A 21,561-nucleotide genomic window follows, 5' to 3' on the forward strand; every position below is an offset into this window, starting at 1 on the left:
TCAAAATTCTCTGTACTATGACAGTTTTTACTGTAGGTAACTTTTATCTTAATAAGCCTAACTTGAAATCAGTCCTGAATATTCATTGGAAGGACTGATGCTGAAGCTGAAGCTCCAATACTTTGGCTACCTGATGTGAAGAACTGACTCATCTAAAAAGACCCTGACACTGGGAAAGACTGAAGGCAGGAGGAGAAGGGGACAACAGAGGATGAGATGTTGGATGGTATCACTGGCTTGATGGACATGAGTTTGAGCAAGCTCTGGGAGTTGGTGATGGACAGGGCAGCCTAGCCTGCTGCAGTCCATGGGGTTGCAAACAACTGGATGTGACTGAGTGACTGAACTGAATTCTGACCACAGGCCAACTATAGAATGTTGGGAGCCTGTGGGCAGGGAAGCCAATTAGGATTCTGAGTTCATCCAGGCAGGAAGAGGTGACGAGTATCTGGATGAGGACAGTGGCTGATGGACGAAGAGGAGGCCATGAATGCAACCTCAGGCTCCTAGCTAAAAATGAAGAATGATTCATCCATAGGGATGTTTATTTGCATAGCACTAGGCAATGGCACCCCACTCCAGTCCTCTTGCCTGGAAAATCCCATGGACGGAGGAGCCTGGTAGGCTACAGTCCATGGGGTCGTGAAGAGTCGGCCACGACTGAGCGACTTCACTTTCACTTTTCACTTTCATGCACTGGAGAAGGAAATGGCAGCCCACTCTAGTACTCTTGCCTGGAGAATCCCAGGGACGGGAGCCTGGTGGGCTGCCGTCTATGGGGTCACACAGAGTTGGACACAACTGACGTGACTTAGCAGCAGCAGCAGATACTCAAATATTTTGCAGATATCTTAATAATTTACTTAAAAATTTATGTTTGGATGCTTAGTGTTGGCTACGCACATTAGTCATAGTCTAGTCATTAGTCACAAGTGTGCAAAGTCACTTCAGTCATGTCCAACTCTTTGTGACCCTATGGACTGTAGCCTGCCAGGCTTCTCAATGGGATTCTCCAGGCAAGAATACTGGAGTGAGTTGCCATACCCTCCTCTGGGGGATCATCCTGATTCAGGGGTCAAACCCACGTCTCTTGCATTGGCGGGCAGGTTCTTTACCACTGTCGCCACCTGGGAAGCCCAGGGTTGACTATACACAACCATAAAAGCACATAAACTAAAAACAACCAGGGAAGTGACTCACAAATAAAAAGTTCGACTTACCAGACAGACTAGTTTTTGCTGATGATGGTGATGATGGTGGTGTTGGTAACGATGATGCTGATCCTGACTGCACTGACAACAATGGAGGTGCTGATGGTGGCAGTGGTGGAGATGATGGCGATGATGACAATGGCAAAGGTGATGATGATGACAATGGTGATGGTGACAGTGGTGATGACGGTGATGAGGGTGACAATGGTGACGAGGATGACAGTGGTGATGATGACAGTGGTGATGACGGTGATGAGGATGACAACGGTGATGAGGGTGACAACGGTGATGAGGGTGACAACGGTGATGAGGGTGACAGTGGTGATGAGGGTGACAACGGTGATGAGGGTGACAACGGTGATGAGGGTGACAGTGGTGATGAGGGTGACAACGGTGAAGAGGGTGACAACGGTGATGAGGGTGACAGTGGTGATGAGGGTGACAATGGTGACGAGGATGACAGTGGTGATGGTGACAGTGGTGATGACGGTGATGAGGGTGACAGTGGTGATGAGGGTGACAACGGTGATGAGGGTGACAACGGTGATGAGGGTGACAGTGGTGATGAGGGTGACAACGGTGAAGAGGGTGACAACGGTGATGAGGGTGACAGTGGTGATGAGGGTGACAATGGTGACGAGGATGACAGTGGTGATGGTGACAGTGGTGATGACGGTGATGAGGGTGACAGTAGTGATGAGGGTGACAATGGTGATGAGGGTGACAACGGTGATGAGGGTGACAACGGTGATGAGGGTGACAGTGGTGATGAGGGTGACAATGGTGATGGTGGCAGTGGTGAGGATGGTGACAGTGGTGGAGATGATGGCGATGATGACAATGGCAAAGGTGATGATGATGACAATGAGGATGATGAAGATGATAATTCTGCTTCTAATTATTAGGATAAGAAAGATTCCTTGTTTTCAGACAGTGCTTCTCAAAGCGTGGTCCCTAGACCATCAGCATAACCATCCTGAACTTACTGGAAACGCAAATTCTCACACCCCATCCTACTGAATCAGAAACTCTGGGGCTGTGGCCCAGCAATCTGTGTCTTAACAAACCCTCTGGGCGGTTCTGATGCACATTAAAGTTAAAACAAAACGAAACAAAACAAAAAACTGCTGCTTTAGGACAAAAAGAAGTGATGGAAATGGCCCCATGGTTTTTTCCCAGTGGCCAAAGTACTCTAAAATCACATAAATGTAAATTTTTAACTGATGTAGTTTCTTTGCCTATTAGGGAGGATCAGACTCCAGGGGGATAAATTTCTGATCTAATCACTCTGGGAAATAGATGGTAATTTTCTTTAAAAAAAAGAGATTTGTGATGACTAGTGGGCATAGTCATAGAAATCTATTACATCCTAAAATCAATGACCATTTTAAAATATTAATACTTTTTAAAAAGATTTTTTTTGATGTGGACCATTTTAAAAGTCTTTATTATTTCTGTTTTATGATTTTTGAGGGGGGAGACTGTGAGGCACATGAGATATTAGCTCACTGACCAGGGATCAACTCTGCACTCCCTGCATTGGAAGATGGTCTTTGCCAGGAGCCAGCACACGAGATCCTACCCATGACAAGGTCATAAGGGAGAAAACCTGACAGGTAAGGCGGATCAGGTTTTCAGGGGTTTTCGAAAAGGCCAGCTCACGAGATCCCACCCATGACAAGGTCACGAGGAGAAAGCCTGACAGGCAAGGCAGATCAGGTTTTCAGGGATTTCGAAAAGCTGCCCCCGGCTCTCACCTTAAAGATGATATCTGTCTTTCTGATGCCTGCCTCAATTGACTACTCCCTAATTTCTCTGACACAGGCAGGAAGGCCTTCCCCGATCTCTTCCCAAATAAGAATCAATTTAGAACTTTAATCAATAAGTTTCCCAGGTGGTGGTATTTTATGAGATTATTCAGGGTGAAAGGAGTGTTTTAATTCAAACTCCTTTGCTGGTAGTTTGTTAGCCAAATGCATTTATGTGCTTGGTACTAATATGCATGATTGCTTATAATATCCTAATCATAAAATAGCATAAAGAACCTGATTATATAAAAGCCCTAATAGATATAGAGCCCTTTTAAGGGGTAAAGGAGTCCTATTAGAAAACATAAGAAAAATGATTCGATAGGTGGTTATTGGGTTGTGATTTGCTTGCTGTGTTTTTGCTTGCTGTATTTTTGCCTTTAATGTGCTAAGGTTGTGTTATAGAAACCATTGTTAATATAGTTTAAGATCTAAAGAAATAAGAACTTAGCCCTAGTGTGGTAACAATGAGATGGTTGTTAATTGTCAGCCAGGAGTGCTAGGCAGAAGCTGCCTCACCAAAGTCGCAGAGTCAGTATGGGGTAAACTTAGATAAACGCAACTGACAACTTTTGCAGAAGAATTAATTTTTGTATTAACAAAAATATACTTCTACTCTGTACTATTGCCCTATGAGACTGCTACCTTTCAGTTAAGGTCACCATAGAAACAGAAAATAGGTTTATATTACCTGACCTGCAAAAATGTTAATAGGCCCCAAGGCCAGAAGATAATGTACAAGACCCTCATAAACAAAGAAGTATGCAGAAAACACCCTGGTTTCATGAAGGACAAGCTGACTTAATGTTAAACTATCTTCCCCTTCCTTAGAAATGTACTAACTTAGGGTATAAAAGCTGTGGTAAAAAATAAAGCATTGCCAGACTCTGCCAGACTCTGCCAGCTGCACCCCCGTCTGGTCATTCTCTCTCTCTCTCTCTCTCTCTCTCTCTCCCTCGCAGACTGGGCCCTATCAAGGCTAGTTATACATGTCTTCTAACTCTTGCCGACGCTGTTCATCCTGAGGGTACCCGCTGGATCCTGCCGAGGCTGGACCCCGGCAGTCTTAACCACTGGACCACTGGGGAAGTCCCAATGACCGTTAATTTATACTCCTTCAGTGGCCCCAGACCCCGGCAATGGCCTGCTAACCTAGTTCTGATGGGGGAAGATTACTGCCCCGGGTGACAGGGTAGTTGGCTAGTTTCTAACGCCCTTTTTTGCTGGTGTTCCATTTCAGTGTTGAGCAGTCCACCAAGCCACCCCTAAAGAGTGCTTGGGATCTGCCCTCTAGTAGCTGCCCAGAAGAGGGGCCAAGCAGCCCAGGATGAGGCGGTTTCCTAGAGGAGAGCATGAGCACAGGAGAGCCCGGTCAGCATTGCACGTCTGTGAGTTCCGTCTGTATGGCATACTGAATTAGGCACTGGGAAACCTTTCAGGCTTCAAGAGATAAGGACCAAGCAAACCAGCCTCCATTAACTGCTTTAAAGCCTGATTTAGCACGGTCATTTTCATCCCATTTCTATCTCACAGGGTAAATATTAGCCAGATAGAATTAAGAGTCAAACCAGCCAATCCTAAAGGAAATCAACCTTGAGTATTCATTGGAAGGACTGATGTTGAAGCTCCAGGAAGGTTCTGACCTGATGGGCTTGGCCAAGGAAAACTGGCTCTGCGACTTGCTGCTGGCGAGTCGACCACAGGTCGAACTAGAACAACAGGGAAACGATGATTAGGACAGAAGCATCTCTTTCTGAGACCAGACACAAAAGCACTTCAGACAAGGACCCAACCAGCAGCTGGTGACTAGCCGCCAGCTATGCCACAGCACTACCAGAACCTCTGGGCCGGCCACGTGTCAAAACAAACGACCCGTTTCTAATGAGGCTGGAGTTACCTTCAGGCTGATGTTAGAAAGCTCGTAAACGTGTTCTGCTGCCCCCAAAGCCTTGTCCCCTTTCTGCATAAGGATGCTCAGCAGTAGTAAAATAATCATGGAAGAATCGGGCAAAAGTTCTAAGAATCATAGTATCCATACAGATTTGATTGTCGACCCCTCGGAGGACACTGTGTAATCTGATGACATGACCATCCATGTACCACCCATCTGCATGGTAAGGCTGTGTATCTATAGATCCAGTGATGAAATCATTGTTCTACCTGGTATGACAGTCGGTAACTCTTCATTATCTGCTGAGATGAAAAAATAAAAATATTTGTTGGAATTTGGCTTCATTAGTCTGCTAACATGTGATATCCTAGAACTTCTTTCTGAGGAGGGATGTGAGTGCCAACAGGGGGCTACCAGCATTTTCCAGAGTGATGGTCAGGTCTCTTGAGCAGAGGGACTTGCCGCTACTACACACCATCTAGCAGGACTATTCTTTTTTTTTTTTCCATTTATTTTTATTAGTTGGAGGCTAATTACTTTACAATACTGTAGTGGTTTTTGTCATACATTGACATGAATCAGCTATGGATTTACATGTATTCCCCATCCCGATCCCCCCTCCCACCTCCCTCTCCACCGGATCCCTCTGGGTCTTCCCAGCGCACCAGGCCCGAGCACTTGTCTCATGCATCCAGCCTGAGCTGGTGATCTGTTTCACCCTAGATAATATACATGTTTCAATGCTGTTCTCTCGAAACATCCCACCCTCGCCTTCTCCCACAGAGTCCAAAAGTCTGTTCTGTACATCTGTGTCTCTTTTTCTGTTTTACATATAGGGTTATCGTTACCATCTTTCTAAATTCCATATATATGTGTTAGCATACTGTATTGGTCTTTATCTTTCTGGCTTACTTCACTCTGGATAATGGGCTCCAGTTTCATCTATCTCACTAGAACTGATTCAAATGAATTCTTTTTAAAGGCTGAGTAATATTCCATGGTGTATATGTACCACAGCTTCCTTATCCGTTTGTAGCAGGACTATTCTTAACTAAGACCAGAGCTATCCCAGCAGGGTCAGACAGCCCATCCACACATGGAGGGCTTATGTTCTCAGTCGATGAATCATGTCTGACTCTTTGCAACCCCATAGACTGCAGCCTGCCAGGCTCCTCCATCCGTGGAATTTTTCAGGCAAGAATACTGGAGAGGGTTGCCATTTCCTGCTCCAGAGGATCTTCCTGACCCAAGGATCCAACCTGCATGTCTTGTGTCTCCTGAACTGGCAGGTGGATTCTTTCCCACTGTGCCACCTGGGAAACCCATGCAGGTCTTATACATTCATTTACAGATCCAATAAACTTTCCCTGGGTGCCTCTAATGTGCCAAGCACTGAGACAAGTGCTGCAGATACAGTGATGAGAAAGGCAGATAAAACCTTTGTTCTCTGGAGCTTAAAATCTGGTTCTGAAGGTGACACTGGGCACCACATTGACCACAGAGCCCTTGGCTGTCAGGGAATTCTCCCCCAGCCTGACCTGCAGCTCATCCTGCCTCTGGGCTTAAAATGCTGGAAGTGGCATGTATCAATACACCACACCCATTTCATCGCTTTAACCAGTTCACTGACGTACCTGAGGATACAGCTGGGTGGTTCATGTCTTCCGGGACAGCAGAAGTTGAGAGAGCTTCTGGGAAAGCAACAATATAAGAGAAATGACTCCTGATGTTTAATACCAAACAGAAAGACAAGGGGGCTTCCCTGGTGGTTCAGATGGTGAAGAGTCCACCTGCAGTGCAGGTTCAATCCCTGGGTTGGGAAGATCCCTTGGAGGAGGGCATGGCAACCCACTCCAGTATTCTTGCCTGGGAAATCCCATGGACAGAGGAACCTGGAAGGCTACAGTCCACGGGGTCACAAAGAGTGACTAAGCACAGCACAGAAAGAGGAGGACTTTATTCACCTGCTTCACATTTCCAGGGGAAGAATTCAATTAGCTGTGGACAAGCTCATTCAATACAGAGCATTTAAAAAGGAACCATCAGTCTTGAAAACATTGTGCTAGACACCAAAGGCCACATGTTGTATGATTTCATTTATAGGAATTAATCAGATGTAGTACCTCCATAGAGATAAAAAGCAAGTTGGTGACGGCCAAGTGCTGGGGGGAGGACTTGTGATGACAAAACTGCTGAGGCCATTAGCAAAGAGCAGACCTGCGGCACTCTCTTGACCCAGCTGAGTGCCACGGGGCAGAATTCCCTCCTCTAGAGGGGCAATATCGCACTGGACACACCGCAAAGCACAGAAGGCCAGGCTCAAGGGGCCTGACTATACACCAGACTCTTACACGAACTCACTGACTTAACACTCACAACCGCTCCTTGAAACACACAGTTGTCACCCCATGTTTCAGAACAGAAACTGAAGCACCAAGAGGGAGAGAAACCTGGTGAGGGTCACACAGCTGGGAGGCAGGAGAGGGGGCTCCAAACCCAGAGACCAGCAGCTGGCACTGAGCACCATCCTGCCAAGAGCCTGGGACATGCGCCTCTGATTTCAGAAGAATCCTGAGCCACTTAGACAGGAGATCGAAGAACTGACTGGGTCCACGCTTTCTTTTGCAAACATTTGGAAGTGAATGCACATTTGTAAACCAGGATGGGTGGAGCAGTATTCACTATTCAAGCATTTAGTTATTTATTCATTTAACGAGCACTGAAAGCCTACCAAACAGCAGGCACTATTTCTGAGACCGCGCGCGCGTGCGCGCGTGTTTGTGTGTGTGTGTGTGTGTGTGTGTGTGTTTGGCTGGAGCCAATGTCAAAGATGAGAAAGATACAGATTCTGCTCCCAGAAGCTGATGACATCATTGAAGAGACATATGGACACACAACTGTACAGGAAAGGAATAGAGCTAAAAGTGAGAACAGAGAACTGTGGGTCCAGAAGAGGAGATGGCAGCTGCCAGCCTGGGGTGGGGGACTGGACGAGTGCTCTGGAGGTTGTGGCTGGTGTTTTAATGGGTGCCCTGGAGGCAAAGAATGAGTAAGTGCAAGAGGAAGAACATAAATGCAAGGCTGACTCAGAGCTGAGCTGTCTCTTTACTCTTGCTGTTTAATCACTCAGTCATGTCTGAATCTTTGTGACCCCATGGACTGCAGCATGCCAGCCTTCTCTATTCTTCACCATCTCCTGAAGCTTGCTCAAACTCATGTCCATTGTGTTGATAACGCCATCCAACCATCTCATCCTCTGTCATCCCCTTCTCTTCCTGCCCTCAATCTTCCCCAGCATCAGGGTTTTTTCCAATGAGTTGGCTCTTTGCATCAGGTGGCCAAAGTATTGGAGCTTCAGCTTCAGCATCAGTCCTTCTAGTGAATATTCAGGGTTGATTTCCTTTAGGATTGACTTGTTTGATTGGCCTTGCTGTCCAAGGGACTCATAAGAGTCTTCTCCAGCACCACAGTTTGAAAGCATCAGTTCTTGGGCATTCAGCCTTCTTTATGGTCCAACTCTCAAATCCATACATGACTACTGCAAAAACCATAACTTTGACTATACAGACCTTTGTCAGCAAAGTGATGTCTCTGCTTTTTAATATGCTATCTAGGTTTGTCATAGTTTTTCTTCCAAGAAGCAAGCGTCTCTTAATTTCATGGCTGCAGTCACCTTCTGCAGTGATTTTGGAGCTCAAGAAAATAAAATCTGCCACTGTTTCACTTTTCCTCAGTCTATTTGCCATGAAGTAATGGGACTGGATGCTGGTCCCCTCTCATTACTCTTCACTTTCCTTGTCTCAGAATCTCTGAATAGGCCTCATGCCTACTCAGTGTTTTTAGCAGTTAATAGGATGTGAATGTGGTTTAGAGAGAAAAAATAGTTCAGAGGTTAATCTCTAAGCTCTGAAGTCAGATTGTCTGTGCTATCATTCCACTGCCTTTGGGGATAATATTTAACCTATTTGAGTATGAGTTTCCCTGTTGAGAGAATGGAGATTATAGAAGTTGTCTTATTTGACTGTCAGGAGGATCAGATAAGAAAATCCCCATGGGGCAGTCAACTCGGGGACTGACATGGAGGAAGGAAGTGCTGTCCACCAGATGCAGAGCATGAGTCACCTGGGCAATTTAAAATGTTCTGGCAGACAGATTTTAAAAAGAGGAACAGGTGAAGTTAATTTCAGTAATGTACCTTATTTAATCCAATACGTCCAAATTATGATCATTTCAACATGCCATCCATATAAGAAAGCTGATGAAGCAGTATTACATTCTTCCTAGGGTACCAAAGATCCAGGGTGTATCTGACATGCACAGCAGGTTTCAGCCCCACAGAGCCACATGGAACGCAGGTATGAGGGATCATTGAAGATCCCATCAGTATCTTCAGGACGTGAATCACTTGATGGTGTAACTGACATGGCAGCCTCAAAGATGATGGAGGAAGGAAGAGGGCATGGTCTCGCACGATGCAAAGATAAAATGACCTGCATGGTGACTGCACACACCACGACCAGGGAGACACATCCCCTCTTCAGGTGATTCAGGGAAACAATGAGACCTTTCCAGGTTGGTCACTTCCCAGACATCAGGCCAGATGTTCTGATTTATTTTGTAAATTTTAAAGATATGAGGTGACTCTTTAGGAACCTCCCTTTCTCATTCATTGACACAAAGACCCTCCCTCCCCCCTCAGCATACACACAATTCTGTCTTTTCCTCCCACTCTTTACAGAGTGGGAGTGGGAGTGACAGAGATGCTAGACCACCTCTCAGCCACTGGTCCTCAGTCTAATGAGATTCAACCAGTCGCTCTCTCTTTCTCTGTCTCATGCTTGATGTCCAAGCTCAGGTGCTCAGTATTTTTTTTTTTTTTACAAGAATGACAAGTTTTGGGTCTTAATATTCTCCCCATTGCTGGCTTTGAAGATGGGCAGGAGGCCATGAGCCAAAGAATGCAGGCAGCCTAGAAACTGGAAAACGCAAAGAAATGGATCTCCACTTCTAGAGCCTCTGGAATGAACACTGCCTGGCGTAGCCCTGGGTTTTAACTCAGTAAGACCTAATTTTGACTTTTGACCCCCAGAACTGTAAGATAGTAAATGTGTTGTTTAAGCCACTAAGTTTATGCCAATCTTTTAAAGCAGAGATTGGAAACTCATATAATAAACAAATATTACATGTGACCAAATGATGCTTCCTCCAAAGAAAACCTGAAACGTATCATTTAAGGGATTTTGAACACTCTCAGAGAAGTTGCCAAGATGCGGATTAAAAATAATTATAAAACTGCCATGTTCAAAATAGTTTCTAGTATTTGTTTAAAACAATGACATTGTTATCTCATTTTTTTTTAGACTCAGCTGGGGCAACACTCTGAAAATCACCCCACACAGGCTACATTACAAAGGGCAGGTTATAATGAATTGGGCTTCCCTGGCAGCTCTACTGGTAAAGAATTCACCTGCAGTGTGGGAGACACTGGTTCGATTCCTGGGTTGAGAAGATCCCCTGGAGAAGGAATAGGCCACCCACTCCAGTATTCTTGGGCTTTCCTGGTGGTTCATTTGGTAAAGAATCTGCCTGAAATGTGGAAGACCTGGGTTTGATCCCTGGGTTGGGAAGATTCCCTGGCAGAAAGCATGGCAACCCACTCCAGTATTCTGGTCTGGAGAATCCCCAAGGACAGAGGATCATGGCAGGCTGCAGTGCATGGGGTCTCAAAGATTTGGACATGCCTGGGCGACTAAGCACACATAATGAATCACTCAGCAAAATAACTCAACAACAACTCTTTCATTTATTTTTCTCCTGTATTTTGACAAGCAATCAGAAATGTCCCAGGAAAGAGCACAAAAATGTTCTCTTACCTGACAGTACAGTTTCTGAATTTCCATCATCTATTGGGTACAAATAAATGGAAATATTTAATATTCAACTAAATCAAATAACTTCTACCTCATCTACTTAATCATTTTTAACCAATCTATAATGTGACAGGTCAAAAATACCAAATGTGAAACATGGTGAACTCCTGCTGAAATACAGCCCCCTGGACATAATAGACTCTCAGAAATATTTGCTGATTTGATTGATTTGAAGAGATTCTAAAGGTAGTAGCTTCAACCTGTGATATTGGCTCCAAAGAATGCTCACCCCCTGAGAGCGGGCTAGTTATCATGAACGAACTAGAGAATTAAATAATAACTCTGCGCGCCAAGACCTAGAACAATGCCCCAAGTGTCACTGACACTCAATAAAGTTTGCTCTTATCATTCCATGTACATGAGCTCATTTAACCCAAATGGAGCACAGTGAAGCAGATGTTTTAGTTCCCTTTATTAAAAAAAAAAGAGAGAGATGTTTTAATCCCCTTAAAAAGTGGCTTGCCCAAGGCTACACTAAATAAATGGCAGTGAAAGTGTTAGTTGCTCAGTGGTGTCTGACTCTTTTGCAGCCCCATGAACTGTATGTAGCCCACTAGGCTCCTCTGTCCATGGGATTCTCCAGGCAAGAATACTGGAATGTGTAGCCATTCCCTTCTCCAGGGGATCTTCCCGACCCAAGTATTGAACCCGGGACTCCTGCATTGCAGGAAGATTCTTTACCATTTGAGCCACCAGGGAAGCCCAAAAATGCAGAGTGGGACTCAAACATGGAGCTTCTACTGCTAAACCCATGGTCTTTCCCTCAACCCAGAGCTCAGCTGGGTAATACACGCCTGTCTTCAACATGTTCCCACTGAGTTTACCAGTTGCACAATGCAAGACTCAGCAATTTCCTAGTCCATCAATAAATGGATGATTCATGTGCAACATATGTAGTATGTTCTCCCTCCCCAGTTTGGCTCATCAGTTCCAACCAAAAAAACTTTCAGTTTTAAGTCAAAAAGAAAATTTGCATCAAATAAGGACTAATATTGCAAATTCAACATGAAAAGACTTTCTACCTTGTGGCAATGGCAGTGACTCACCAGCATTCTTTTCAGGGAGAGGAGTCAAGACTTCAGCGGCTGTTAAGATGTAAAATATTAATTCTGAGCCCACATAGTGGAAAGAACATAGGTTGAACAGCTGCATAAGCTACACAAAGATTTACCAAGACTTTCCCTTAATATGGTGGCAGCAATAAAGCTTTTAGTAGCAACTCCATTGGCAAAAAGAAAATATCAATACTAGCTGATAACTTAAAACCCTCATGACTGAAAAGAAAATGAAGCTAACTCTTATCAAGGGAAGAAAGTGGCCCAATAGCACTTTCAACTTACTTGATGCAAATTTTCCTTTTGACTGAAAAGTTAAAGGGGTTTTTTTTTGTTGGAACTGATGAGCCAAACTGGGGAGGGAGAAGTGAAGTGAAGTGAAAGTCGTTCAGTCATGTCTGACCCTTTGTGACCCCATGGACTATACAGTCCATGGAATTCTCCAGGCCAGAATATGGGAGTGGGTAGCCTTTCCCTTCTCCAGGGGATCTTCCCAACCCAGGGATCGAGCCCAGGTCTACCGCATTGCAGACAGATTCTTTACCAGCTGAGCATACTACATATTTTGTACATGAAAACTTACTGGTGGGATCATCTTAATGGCCCAGAAATGTGCAAATGGCAAATAATGATAGTAAAAAATGGCAATCTGGTCCATCCCCTGTTTATTCTACCTTTTCCTTTATGATCTACCTATTACTTTCCTGGGTGGCTCATCGAATGAAAAATGCCAAGTCAATAAAACAAAAACATACATTTACCCCACGCTGGCTTTAAATTTTTCAGTCTCTGTTAATATGTGGAGAAAGAAAAGATCGCTTTTAGGAAAAGGGATATTGTTGCTAGAGAGGCTTCAATTCAAAGTGAATTTTAAAATGAAAGAATGTGACTCCCAGAAATAAAAATGTTGATGCTCCGTGCCTTAGTTCAGATGACTTGAATTAACCATCAGATACATGGACACATAATAGCCCAGTGTGTCTAGGAACACATCCTACACAATTGTGGCCGTGCTATTCCTCCCAGAGACTCTGCAATATCTCCAAATAGGAGGCAGATAGTTCCTGACACACACGAAACAGGGGAAACACAGTGGCTCTACAGAATTGTCTGCTGTTACGGCATCCTAAACCAAAAACCCAACTAATAGAACAAAACAAAGGCAAATCAAAGGGAAAAGAATGAAACAAAAAATATATGATAAAAAACCAAAACACACACATGCACATACACACTTCCACCAATATTTGAGCTGTCGGAATAGACTTTAAAAACTTTTTAATTGTCGTGGATACAGTCATTCCGGTTGAATACAACTGGGATTTTTAGCAAATAACCAAGTTACTTGCTCTAGATCCACTAGATGATTTCCTTCGTTTCCCAGTTGGTACACACCTTTATGACTTCAGGGTTGGTTGTATACGTATCAGTCACATGTTTGGTGGAAATCATTTGTCTAGACCAGTGGTTCTCAATCAGAGGCAATCCCCCCTACCCAAACCCCAGCAGACACTGGATAATGTCTAAAGACATTCTTAGTTGCCACAGTTTGGGTGGTGATCCTTCAGTGGGTAGTCGTCAGGGATACTGTTAAACGGTCTACAATGTGCAGGGCAGCCCCCATCACAGAGAATTACAGGGCCCCAAACATCCATAGTGCTGAGGCTGAGAAACCCTGGGCTGAAACAATCAAGACAATTACTAACTGGTCAAAGACTTGTGATTAGCAATACATGGCCTGGACTGACAGTCAATAGGACAAAACTCAGTGCTATTCTAATTTCTAAACTCCTGGCTTCTACACCTTCATTTGATTGCATACTTTCTAGTGGGAAAAGCTTTATCTTTTAGTCCCCCACAGTGCCCTGTGGAAATACAAGCATTCAGTGAATGATTAATGTCACTGCCGACTTCCGGTGTTTTTTCACAGTCACTTTGGACTCCAGTCCTTGTAATGGGAACCCCAGTACCTTCCATTATATTTCTCTGTTTAAAATCCACTTCAACATCTATTTGCTAGAAAATTCCTGCACTCAAGTTGAATGCCTCAACTGACAACTGTCTCTTGACTCTGGGCTCATATAAAGGGTCGTAGATGGTCTACACACATGCTTTTATGGCATTCTAAACCAAAAACCCAACTAATAGAATAAAACAAAGGCAAATAAAAGGGGGAAAAAAAAGAAAAAATATATGATAAAAACCCAAAACACACACACATGCACAAACACATGCACATACACACTTCCACCAATACTGCACACAAGTGCAAGCTCTGCTGATGGATTAGTGGAGATGCTGTCTGGATGATGGGATGTGCACCCTTGGAGGGAGAGGTGACTGCTACCTGGGCGGACGACACTGGCGTCTTCTCCAGGACCGCAGATACGGATGTACCAGTCGGCATGGGGACACTGTCCCAGAAAACTCTCTCTTCCCATACAGTCCACATCATCCAGCAGAAACTGGCCTTCCCCTTCCCCAAAGTGGGCCTTCACTGGGGCTGCCAGGGCAGGCCTTCAGCTCAGTTGCTGGCACACCACCTTGGCTTCATGCATGTCCCAGTGGTCCTCACAGACCCTGCCCCACTGGCCATGGTAGAAAACCTCCCCACCTCCAGAACATCTGCCTCACCCATTCACTAGCTGCAACTGCAGCAAGTCTTCAAAAAAAAAAAAAAATTGCATGTTAGGAGAAGGGACACTTTCTGCATTAACCCATTTGTTGAGCTGTTTGATAAAGATTTATGGAACACATGCTGGGTCCCAGCAAATAGCCCTGTGGTGACTGCAGTTCACAGACCAGCCCTGATTTTTCCTGGCCCAAAGTTTAGAGTCTAGTTTGAGGAGACTAGAGGAGGCAACCCCATTAATCCAACATTAAGTTTAAACTTACAGTTCTGCAAGGTGCTAAGAAGCAAACATCAAGGCTACGGTTTTTCCAAAAGTCATGTATGGATGTGAGAGTTGGACTATAAAGAAAGCTGAGCACCGAAGAATTGATGCTTTTTGAACTGTGGTGTTGGAGAAGACTCTTGAGAGCCCCTTGGACTGCAAGGAGATCCAACCAGTCCATCCTAAAGGAAATCAGTCCTGAATGTTCATTGGAAGGACTGATGTTGAAGCTGAAACTACAATATTTTGGCCACCTGATAGGAAGAGCTGACTCATTTGAAAAGACCCTGATGCTGGGAAAGATTGAAGGCAAGAGAAGAAGGGGACGACAGAGGATGAGATGGTTGGATGGCATCACTGACTCAGTGGACATGAGTTTGGGTAAACTCTGGGAGTTGGTGCCGGACAGGGAGGCCTGGCGTGTTGCAGTCCATGGGGTCACAAAGAGTCGAGCACGACTGAGTGACTGGACTGAACTGAACTGAAGAAGCAAACGTGGAGATGTTCATAATGTTTTGAGAACATAAGGGGGTGTGGGTTCCAGGATATCTTTTCTAAGAAGGGATGATGGACCTGAGGCTTGGAGGAAGAGAAGGATGGAGTTAAGTAGACAAAGAGGGATGGAGTAGAGGCAGAGCCTTCCTTGACGTATTGAGAAAAGGCAGAGTTTATGAGTGATGAGAATGCATAGAAATCCCCAGATGAAATCATTCTATTTGGTAGTATTTGTAAAGTTGGGACCTACTCACCATTTAAAAGCACACAACCCACCAAACCACATCAAATGAGGAGTTATAAAACCTTGACTCACCCCAGGGAAATGGTGTCAGCATCTCAGCATCTAAGAGCAAAGAGGAAGAAATGAGGTATCACTGCTGTCGTTGCAAATTAGCCCACCCAAGTTTCTTGGTGAGCACTGCACGTATGTGATGATAGCCCCGTGGAGTAGAAGTTAAGCTAAAGGCATGATTCCAGGAGTATATCTGGTAGGTTCTTTCTAGAAATTGATAGTATTGGGTTGGCCAAAAAGTTCATTGGGTTTTCACATAAGATTTTATGAGGACCCACAAAGCCACAGGCATTACTGGGGCACCTGAAGTTAGGATTTTTGTTAGTCTGATTTTAGTTTAATTATATGTTTGAATGATAATGGATTAAGTCATATCCATATTCTCTCTCCATAATTTTCTAAAATGCATCTAGGCAACAAGAACAAAACAGTTGGGGGAAAGAATGTTTTATGCGTGGTTCAGGGCCAGGAACCGACTGCTTCTTTTCTTTCCCTTACTTAGTCCTTTTGGTGAAATTCACTATTTGTTTTCTGCCCCTCCCCTACCTCCTGCAGTGGGTTATGTTGGCAAATAACATCAGAGGATGGGGTGCTTGAGGGTGCTCTGTTAAAGATATACTAAGGTATGTTTCTTACCAAAAGCTCCTGAAGTTTCATATTCATCATCTGTAAGAAAGAAGAGAAAGCTGATTGTAACTTGAGTCTAGCAGAGACGATCAAGATTCTGGAATGTCCTGCCCTTGCTGGATGGTTCAGCCATCATCCCACTGTTAAGATTCCAGTGAAGCAGTTCAGCCTGGAATTAGTCTTTTATACGGTTTCTCCAAAAAGGAATATTGGAAGGAAATGCCTTCTGATTATTTCAACAGTTGCTGAAATACAAACATTTTAATCCAAACTTCATGAAAAAAAGAAAGTGAAAGTGACTCAGTCGTGTCTGACTCTTAGTGAACCATGGACTATACAGTCCATGGAATTCTCCAGGCCAAAATACTGGAGTGGGTAGCCTTTCCCTTCTCCAGGGTACCTTCCCAACCCAGGGATTGAACTGGAGTCTCCCAAACCAGTTCTCCCACATTGCAGGCGGATTCTTTACCAGCTGAGCCCCAAGGGAAGCCTAAGAACACTGGAGTGGGTAGCCTATCCCTTCTCCAGCAGATCTTCCCAAACCAGGAATCAAACCGGGGTCTCCTCCATTGCAGGCAGACTCTTACCAACTGAACTATCAGGGAAGCCCCAAACTTCACACTCAGGAATAACACAACACATTTAACTAGTACTGGTTTTCTGTTTCTCAACCTGAGATTGGGGTTGGAGGCACCTGCAGGCTAAACCGGAGAAGGCAATGGCAACCCACTCCAGTACTCTTGCCTGGAAAATCCTATGGGCAGAGGAGCCTGGAGGGCTGCAGTCCATGGGGTCGCAAAGAGTCGGACACGACTGAGCGACTTCACTTTCACTTCTCACTTTCATGCATTGGAGAAGGAAATGGCAACCCACTCCAGTGTTCTTGCCTGGAGAATCCCAGGGACTGGGGAGCCTGGTGGGCTGCTGTCTATGGGGTCGCACAGAGACTGTGTCAGACAAGACTGAAGTGACTTAGCAGCAGCAGCAGCAGCAGGCTTAAGAGGTGCATCTTCCCCAGGGACCAATGTTACTAAATGGGGAATATTCAAAACACTGTTTTCATACCACAATAAATGCGGTTTTATTATGGCTGGGAAGTAAAACTCCAGGTGACTTTTTAAGATAAAAGGATCTCAAAGAGAGTCTCTGCTCTGGGCAGGCAACTCTGGGCCACGCTTTTGGGAAAATTTGTTTGAGAAACAAGGGAACTGGTTACTCCATTCACACATTCCTCACCCACTCAGTCAATCACTCATTTCTCCAATTAACATACACTGACCTTCTTTCAACATCCCTGGAGGGAAGAGCACTTCAGAAAATGGAAGAGGGTGGAGTGAGTTGCAAAGACAGGGGAAGGTGGGTCTGGAGGCTCTGGTTTTAATAAGTGAGGGCAGCTGGGGAACTGGCCAGGCTGTAGGGCGTGTGACTGTGTGTATGTTTGGTGGGGGGCGAGGGGAGGTTGGGGGCACGCGAGGTAGGGGAGAAGGGTGAGGTCAGCAGCAGAGCAACAAAGACAACTCTACACGTTTGCCAATTCTGTTTAGGCTTGGGGCAATTTTTACCAGAATGCAGGTGCTGAAGGGTACTGAATACCTGATGTGGAGTCCAGAGGCTTGAATATTTGCCACGTGACTTTGGTTGAGGTACATACATGACCTTGACTTAACCTTGCCCCTGAACCTCAGCTTCCTTATTTGTAAAACAGAGATCATAAAACAAGCCCACCTGAGTTGGTAAGGATGGCGAGGGATAATGGCTGGAAGGTGCCTAGAAATGCCTAGAAGGTGTCTAGAAAACGGGGAGGAGTTAACAAATCTTGTCGGGATTGACCTCTTGAGGCAGGCTCTCAGGCAAAACCGTTCAAGAGATTCAAAGCACCTGGACTTGGAATACGGGGCAGGCTAAGATTACAATAAAGATCCAGTAAGTCTGTCAACAAATCATACTAGAAAGAAATTAGATTATTCCTCTCCCCAGAAAAATGACAGAGGAAACTTAATCAACTTTAATCTCTAAAGGGGAGAATCAGAGGAAATTACTGGGAAAATAACTGAGGCTGATACTTGAGGATGGAGCTGTAGATAAGTCTACTGCTGCTAAGTCACTTCAGTCATGTCCAACTCTGTGCGACCCCATCCCTGGGATTCTCCAGGCAAAAACACTAGAGTGGGTTGCCATTTCCTTCTCCAATGCATTAAAGTGAAAAGTGAAAGTGAAGTCGCTCAGTCATGTCCGACTCTTCTCGACCCCATGGACTGCAGCCTACCAGGCTCCTCCGTCCATGGGATTTTCCAGGCAAGAGCACTGGAGTGGGGTGCCATTGCCTTCTCAGGTAGATAAGTCTACTTCGTCAGTAAAACAATTATTAATTATTAACCATCAATGAATATCAATTAATAAGTCCTTATTAAAATGAACAAATTATATGGCACATGCCTGGTTCTAAAGCAAGGTTTCTTAACTTCAGCATTAATGACACTTTGTTCTGGAACATTCTCTAGGGGGGGAATGGGAGCTGTTCTGTGCACAGCAGGATGTTGAGCAACATCCCTGGCCCCCACCCATAAGATGTTAGCAGTGCCCCCTTGTCGTGACAATCGAAAATGTCTCCAGACATTGCAAATATCCCCTGGGGGACAAAATCACCCCTGGTTGAGAATAACTGTTCAAAATCCTACCTGAAAAGTGGTTTTCAATTCCCCCGAAGTAAGCGGCTTCAATGACTCGCTAACTGGGCTACCCTCAGCACTTCTCTGTAAGCAGCACTACCTGCCCACCTCCCCCCTGCCCCCCAGCAACCTAGGTACTTGGCCTCGAGGACACGCTGTAGAACAGACTAGTAGACTCCTCTTATCACCGGGTCAAGCCCCCTGGAGCACCCAGACACGGCAAAGGCGATTCTGCCTATACAGGAAAGGTCTTGGGAGTGTCTGGCATGGTCTGACCATGAAGTGGGTGCCAGGGGTACAGGAGTGTGGAGGGACCAGAACTGCCTTTGCCCTGGGCAAGGAGGTGGGGGTGGTGAGACGGTTGGGAATGACGGATTAATGGACCAGAATCCTCCTCCATCCCTTTATCCTACGCTCAGAGCCACCTTCAGTGGGAAAGGTTCCTGAAGGGCAGTTCTGGTCTCAGTCATCACCAAGAGAAGTGAGTCCACTCCTTTGTGACAGAAGCTGGCACATGGAATAGTCTAGAGGTCAGTTCCACAGGAGACGGACACTGTGTCCACTGCTGGGTCGCCCACCAAGCATCCATGAATGGGGCTTGGCTCTTGATGATGGCTCTTGAAATTCTTAATAATTTTTGAAAAAGGAGACCCACATAATCATTTTGCACTAGGATCTGCAATTACTGCAACTAAGTCTTTTCACTTCAAACCTAGTATTCTTTCCTAGAATGATTACCTTTGGCTTCTCAAACAGACACAAGAAGGTTGGGGTTAGAGTTAAAGTGTCTAACTGAAGCTCCAATACTTTGGCCACCTGCTGCGAAGAGCCGACTCGCTGGAAAACACCCAAATGCTGGGAAAGATTAAAGGCAGGAGGAGAAGGGGGTGACAGGATAAGATGGTTGGATGGTATCACCAATTCAATGGACACGAGTTTGAGCACACTCTGGGAGATAGTGAAGGATGAAATGGTTGGATGGCGTCACCAGTTCAATGGACCTGAGTTTGAGCAACTCCAGGAGGTGGTGAAAGACAGGGAAGGGAGTCTGACCTGCTGCAGTCCATGGGGTCACTAAGAGTCGGACAGGACTGGGCGACTGAACGAGTGAGTCAAGGAGAGTCAAGGAGAGACTGAGGAAACGACTGGAAAAAATGAAACATCAACTCTCAGGAAAGAGAGAGACATTTACCGGAGCAGATGACGCCGGCGTCTTCCCGGTGCACACAGTTGTGGATGAGCCAGCCGGCGTGGGAGCACTGCGCCAGGGACCACTCCACCCCAGAACACCGCACCTGGTCCAGACGAAGGGGGCCGGTGCCCCGGCCGAAGCGGGCCCCTCCGGGGCCGAGACGGCCGCCCCGCAGCCCAGCGCCGGCACACCACCTGCGCGTAACTCTCCTCCCACAGGTAGGCACACACCGTGTACCCCCACGCCTTCAAAATACACCTCGACGCGGCCAGAGCACCTTCCATTACCTTCCACGAGCTGCGCAGCAAGCCAGTCTTTGCGAGAAAGGCAGTCCCCAGCCCCCGCCAAAGCGTTGGTGACCGGAGTCAGCATCTCCCTCACCCCCGTCATCACCAGGCAGAAACTACTGTTCATCAAGTGCCATCCGGGTTCCCGGCACAGGGCTAAGCCCTCCTCAGCGGACATCGCAGGCCTCCCTGATCTCGGATTACTGTCCCCATTTCACCAGGGAGGAGGAAACAGGGACAGAACGGGAACTTTAGCACATCCTGATAGCTCCCGGGGGTCTGGGGTCATCCACCCGACCTCGGCAGACCTCGTGGGGAACATCCGGCTTTACTTTGTTCTTTTCAAAAGCACTTCCCGTTGGATCCTCCCATCCCACTGGCAAGAATATCTACATCTAAGAAGACAGAAGCTCTAAGCTCAGGGCTCCTTACTATTTTAGCTTAAGAAATATTTCTTGATTCTAGGATGCTTGGCACTGAGTCATCGCCAGCCTGGAGCCGAGGGTACCAGGAAAAAAAAAAAAGCACTTGCACAATAGACGCATGCGCTGTGCTTTACTCCGGGGCGCTGTGCCCGGCCCCGCCCCGCCCCAGGCTGTGCCTCTTTGGGAGAGAGTGGGACTCTCTCGCATCAGCTTGCTCCCGCCCTTCACCTCTCCCCAGTACTTTGCTGGGACCACCTCGCTGGCGCCTCCACCTCCCCAGGAGCAGGTAGGGAGGGGCCTCAGAGCGCCCAGCGGACTCTGGGTTTGCTTCTCATCTCGGTAGCTGTGCAGCATATGTGGGCAGAGTGGACCACTCTGCTTGTCTGCAAACGCGGTTGCTGATAACAGTGTCTGCCTCTAAGAAGTGAATGGACCAAGTATCCATAAAGGTCCAGGTACTGATAGCCACTTGAGGAGCTGCAAGTTTTCTGATCTCCTCTTTACCCAGGAATGATTAGAGAGGCGACTAGACTGATAAAAGTTCCCAGGGCCGGCTGCTGACCGAGGGCCCTCCGCAGGTTGGACTCCCCAGCGGTACAGAGCAGCGCTTCTCCAAGTGTGGTCCTCACCCAGCCCCCATCATTCCAACCTCTGGGGAACCGGACCCCTGGAGCACACACCAAGACTGGGACTGGGGTCTGTGGTTTTGCATGCTCAACAAGCTCTTGGGGGGCAATTATGCTATATCCCGATATGTAAGAGTACCTGAAACAGAGTGCTCT

General features: G+C 46.1%; 1 protein-coding gene and 1 pseudogene across 1 annotated transcript in view; both read right to left on the reverse strand.

Annotated features, from left to right (window-relative positions):
- LOC122446765 (deleted in malignant brain tumors 1 protein-like) overlaps positions 1-1,373 on the reverse strand; it is a 76,090-nt gene extending 74,717 nt beyond the window's left edge. The window contains exon 1 of the mRNA XM_043477270.1: positions 1,221-1,373. The gene's annotated coding sequence lies outside the window, so the exon portion shown is untranslated. The remainder of the gene's footprint in view (positions 1-1,220) is intronic.
- A 3,568-nt stretch (positions 1,374-4,941) lies between these two features.
- LOC122445847 lies at positions 4,942-20,813 on the reverse strand (annotated as a pseudogene).
- Positions 20,814-21,561: the final 748 nt, after the last annotated feature.

Source organism: Cervus canadensis, chromosome 8 (assembly GCF_019320065.1).
Source record: "Cervus canadensis isolate Bull #8, Minnesota chromosome 8, ASM1932006v1, whole genome shotgun sequence".
NCBI classification, from domain to species: Eukaryota; Metazoa; Chordata; class Mammalia; order Artiodactyla; family Cervidae; genus Cervus; species Cervus canadensis.